This window comes from Lactuca serriola, chromosome 7, assembly GCF_051521515.1.
Source record: "Lactuca serriola cultivar US96UC23 chromosome 7, Lser_US96UC23_V15, whole genome shotgun sequence".
In the NCBI taxonomy this organism is placed as follows: domain Eukaryota; kingdom Viridiplantae; phylum Streptophyta; class Magnoliopsida; order Asterales; family Asteraceae; genus Lactuca; species Lactuca serriola.
The window spans coordinates 195,246,345-195,252,344 of NC_136414.1; positions in this window are offsets into that span (position 1 = coordinate 195,246,345).

Consider the following 6,000-nt stretch of genomic DNA (forward strand, 5'->3'; position numbering starts at 1 on the left):
GAGTTTGTCTCCCAGAATGCATATCTTCGTGCTTTTTGGCTGGAATTGGACTAGGAACATTACCAAAAGCTGTTTTTGGACTTATAAACTTGTTTTTGATGTGGTAATGTTCATGTTAATCCAATTTCAAAGATAATTGTCAATAGATTCATGTTTTGTATTAGTTTAAAAGTTATGCTAATTACATGAAAAAGTTTGATGTGAATTATCTTTGTTCATATGAGTTGCTTAGATTAATAGATAAGTTAATTTATTATGTATTTTCAATCCATTTTAATCTAAGAGATGATTCTAAAATGTGTCTGTGTAACTTGTCCTCAAGTTACATGAAAGGTGACATTCAAGTTTCTTAAAACTCATAAAAGATGGCAAAGGTTATGAAGAGTCTTGTCCTCATTAAATGGTTTTATGACTCCATAACTTGTCCTCAAGTTATGGAGGTTCAAGAGTCACTTCATTAAGTAATAAAATGTGTAACCTTAATTAATTCCATAAGTTACAAAATAAAGAAAAGTTACATTCTTTTATTAGTTTAAAGTCTTCCATAACTTGTCCTCAAGTTATGGAACTTGAAGAGTCTTTTAATTAAAACTACTTTAAACACATAAGTTATGGAATTAATTAGTTTTGAATAGTTTCAAAACATGCCCTCAAGTTTTGGAATTTGAAAAGTTTTCACTTATGAATACTTTAATTCCAAGTTAGACCTTAGAATTTTAAAAGTTAAAATTAAACCCTTATACTTTATAATATTATAATTTAATAATATTTATATATATGTATAAGAGTAAAGTCAGTCTTACCGTTAGTAGGCCTCATTCACGAAGCCGGTCTATAAGGGGGGTATTGTTGGGTTTTGAGCATTCTAACACTCCCAAGTGTACATGCAACCCTAAATACCTTGGATCTATGTTTCTCTATTATACATGCAATTATGAACATCCAAGGTATTATCCTAATCTAGCATACAAAACAATGAAGATAGAATACATACCTCTTTGATGTAGAAAGTCTTCATGAAGCTTGAGTGCCTAGTGCCCCAAGTCTGACACCTCAAATGGTTCACACAACACCAAATACACATGGAATGACTTGAGAGAACTTCCACTACTAGAAAAACAGCCTTTTACGACGCTCATTGCGCGTCGTAAAAGGATTAGACGACTCGCAAATGCGCGTCAAGGAAGGCCCTGTCATAAAGAGAGACGACGCGCATTTACGACGCGCAATTACGACGCACAATGCGTATCAAGGAAGGCCCTGTCATAAAAGAAGACAACACACATACACCTGTCGTAACCTTACGACGCGCGAGTTAATGACACGCAATGCGTATCAAGAAAGCCCCTGTCAAGAAAGGCCATGTCATAAATGAAGATGACACACATTTTTGCGTATCATAATTTTAAATGTTTTAAAAAAATATTTATAGATTTACTAATTTTCAAATTAGAGTTGTATTTAATGTCTCATAATAGAAAATAAAATATCATATACAAAAAATACAATCCATTGCATAAAATTTAATGTCATACAAATAATCGTTCCATGGACAAAAAACAACAATCAGTCAATACTAGTATCAGAACATAAAGACTCAACATAAAGCACCTTTCTGCACAAAAATACAATCCATTGTTGTAAGCAAGTGTGTATTGAAGCACCTTCCATGCAGTAGTACCCCCTTGATCAATACTAGTATCAAAACATAAAGCACCTTTCTGCACAAAAAACAACAATAAGTCAACAAAGACTCAACACTCTTTAAAATACTATATGAAACAAAGAGTCAACAAAGACTCAACATATAAGTACATATCTAGGGTAACAAATTAGATTAGTTAATCTCATAAATCTTCAGAAGGCTACTTCAAGTATCTATTTTGCTCAAATCTTCAGAAGGCTACTTCAAGTATATATAGCATAGAAGATTAAGTTGTGTCCCCTTTATGTCCATTAAGTTAAAAAGAAACAACATGTAAGTAAGGATTACTGTCATTTTTATTAAATAGGTGGATCACAAAGACCTTGTACATTAAGGTTGTGTTTGTTACACATGACATGGTTGACAGGAGTCCATGTCCCAACTTTCAAAGTAGGACAAAAAACGAACCTCATTTTCATATAGCAATTTGAAGTCTCTGGACATTTCATTAGCCAACTTAAACACATTAGCTGGAATTATGGAAGTACTTATTCTACTCAAATTGTCATCACCTCTGTCAAAACAAATTTTACATGATTAATTCAGTTTACCTAGTAAAAAGTATTTTTTTGAAATAGAAAATACAAAAAGTCATAACAATGTTTACAGGTTCTTTGATTCATGAACAAGGGTCATGGCTCACCATAATATATTGCAAATGCAACATGATAAGAACCCTTAAAACGACTAACCAGTGAGTACATGCTACCAGAACCAAAACCTGCCACCATACTACAATTATGTACATAGATGAATAAGATTTAAAACCAAAAACACCAATTTTTTTTGTCTCCAATTGACTAAAGAAATAGACTGAAAACTCTAACCATTAATGGATTCATTTACTATAAGCTTACCTTGCGTGGAAACTCTCCTATCATCACCATGAACCATCACCATCACCCCTATCAGTAAAAAACAAAAAATGCACTTAGATAACAAAACTCAAAGAAATAGCAATCTACTTTCTTTTAAATCTTTAGCAATTTCATCTAAATACAGAGCAATTTTTGTTGGTATAACAAGAAAAGAGATTGAAAGTAAGAAAATTATTGTTCTAGTACTGTATGCCCAACACATCTTCAAACCATAACCTTTTCCCCCATTTCATCTTCAAATTTTATATCAAACATTTTTGCAAAATTTTGTCCCAAGCAATGGAATGTTGCACCTTGTATAATTTATAAGATGAAAGGACAATGAAACCGACACAAAACCTAGTACATCATAGAATTTTGGTAAGAGCCTCCCTCTGGGGTCCACAAGACCATGACCGGCTTCTAGAAGCATCCCAGAAAACTGTGCTCTGATATAACAAAGTATAATATAAAAATCACAACAGCAAAAATTTGAGAGAAAAAATTATATGACACTCCCAAATCCCACCTATTATCATCATAAAATTCCAGCAAATTTTGTATCTCCACATATTCGAGACCAGCTTCTCTTTCCAGTCTGAAAAAATGTCATAAACAATAATTAGGAAAATTTTTAATAAAAATAAGAGTTATCACCACATAAAAGATGAAATGAAATGCCAAAATCTTAACCTGATCAAGCTTGGGAAATGTACCAGACAATGTGTTTCAGCAGACGTGTCATTTGCAGTTTTCACCTGGTACTTTTTCCCAAAAAAAGGAAACCTGAAAATTTAAAACCATATAATAAAGAAAAGTTCAGACGTTTGATTACATTTTATAAGACAATACAGCATGTTGGGTGTTTCTATTATACTTTTCTTCTTCAACTTCAAAAGTGATCATATGGTTTTCTGATCGAATGGAATTGGGAACAAGGTTGGGTTTCATGGTGCCACTTTGGTTGTGGTATGCTCTACATTTTTCTGATACTTTGCCCTGCAATGCAATCCAATTATTCAAAATGAAAGCAAGAAAATGATGCTATAAATAAATTCTGAGAAAATGACTCCCAAAAACATGATAGCCTGCCATATAGTAGAAGAGTCCAGAATAATACCGATTAAGTAACCCCCTAGTTTCAATAAAAATGACACATTATGTAGAAGTCCTCTTACTTTCTCTTCACTTTCAAAACAGAACTGCAGTATATAACATAAGTTTACTTTATATGTTCAATATGAGAAGGAGAGTTCAATATTAACACAAACAATGGTGTTTAACATGCAAATAATGTAATAAGTTATAATACTTGACGGGGGAAAAAGTCATTTAATATTTTCAAAACTATTATTAGTAAGTACCTCAACACTGGTGGTATAAAGTCCACTATCAAACATCTCTATCTTGCATTTTTTTTTTCAATTTCACCACAGGGACAGACAAGTATTCTTCATATATCCGCCTATACAGTTCAAGAGTTTCGACAACCTAAAAATAAATACATCATTAAAATATTTTATCGATTTATCCAGTAAACTAACCTATTTTAAAAATCAACAACAAGTATACTAATATTGACGATAGTTGACTATATATTAACCTATTTTATCAATTTAGTATATAATAATAGTATAACACTGTAATATACTAAAGCAGAACGTAAATTTTTTACCAGTTTATGGACATAGACAACTAGATTATTTTCAAAAATAGTTTATTAATGGTTAATCACAATAGGAAATACTATTTTATCAATATCAGTATAAAAATACAATAAAGTGTAACATAGATAGTTTTTTATTCCTTAAATTTATAACTGTACCTCAGCGTATGCCTCCTCCTTTGATGCAAAGGTAGTGTGTCCTTCTTGCCAAAGAAACTCACGGCTCCTAGAATAACAACAATTTATTATCATATCAAGAAATAGAAAATCAAGATAAAAAATCATGTCATGTGATGAATTATGAATAAGAAAGCAAAGAAGCTACCTGATAAATGGAGTAGGATTACTAAACTCCCATCAAACAACATTACACCATTGCTTAAGTTTCTAGGGCAAGTCACGGTGTCCCCTGATCATTTTGAGAAATACGGATACATCACAGTTTCACTTGTTGGTCTAATTGCAATTGGAACTTCCAATTCAGAATCCCCTGATCTCGTCAACCATGCAACCTGAAAGGGGAATAAGGAGGGCATTCATGTATTCAAGAGAATAAACAACATGAGATAATGTATCAATGATGCATGTTTTAGTCCTTCCACCAGATGAATAAAAAAAAAGACTAGTTAATTTGCTATCCCTGGATTACCTAAATGGTAAAACCAAAAAATCAAAATCTTGAACCCATGAATGTTAAGTGTAAATTATGTATTTAGATGAACAAACACAAGAACATAATCAAAATCTGAGACATGTAGACATCAAAACAATTATGCACCAAAAATCCATGTGACCACCAAAGCTTAGAGTTATAACTAAGTATGTATGTCTTATGAAAAAGGAGGTACCTGGTGAGGTTTAACAGACGTTGTATAATGGAGTACCTGGTTAAGTTTCTAGGGCAAGTCAAAGCCTCTCTGATACCATGATAAAAAGTGTATTTTTGTATTTCATTTCTCATCAATTCATAACAGGAAGGAAATACTTTATACATGAGCATAAGAAGCTAAAAAAGGACAGAGGCTAATATACTCCTATAATCAAGGAATTTACATAAAAGAATTTATTCCTAAAATACCCTCATGACAGCTCATCCAACATGTATGTGGTGTGGTGGGTTACTTCATCTTCAACAGAGCAGCCAAATGCAAACATTGTTAATATATATATATATATATATATATATATACACACACACACACACACCATTTTGTGAAAAAGGAAGTAGCCTTGTTTTGTTTTAATCTTAAATATACAAGTGTATTTCCATAGTTGAGATAAAAACTCTTTGAAAGAAGCACATGATAAACAACATCAATGACCAATATAATACCTCAAATAATGTCCAATTTAAGCGTAAGAAGTTTGAAATTGCAGATCTGTTGAAGCAGAGAAACTATTTTATCAAACAGACATGGAAAATCCAATTGAAGAAAAATAGTCCAAAGCTGTGGAAGCAGAACCATAGTAAATCTATGAGCCTTCAGAGAGCAAGATCACTTTATCAAACGTGTGGTAGATCCGGCTCTTGAACCTTCAATTTTGACTTTATAAACAACCTCTTCAAACTGAAAAGAATGACAAAATCACCATGAAAAACATTTATATAATTAACTCAAAGAAATTAACGGGTGGGGATGTAAAAAGACCTTTAATGTTATGGAAGATAAAGATGATTCGAATGAAATTAAAAAAAAATCAAAGAAATCCCAGTAATATGTAACTCAAAAAATTAAGAACCCTAACCTTAAACTCTTACCAAACGAGTTAAG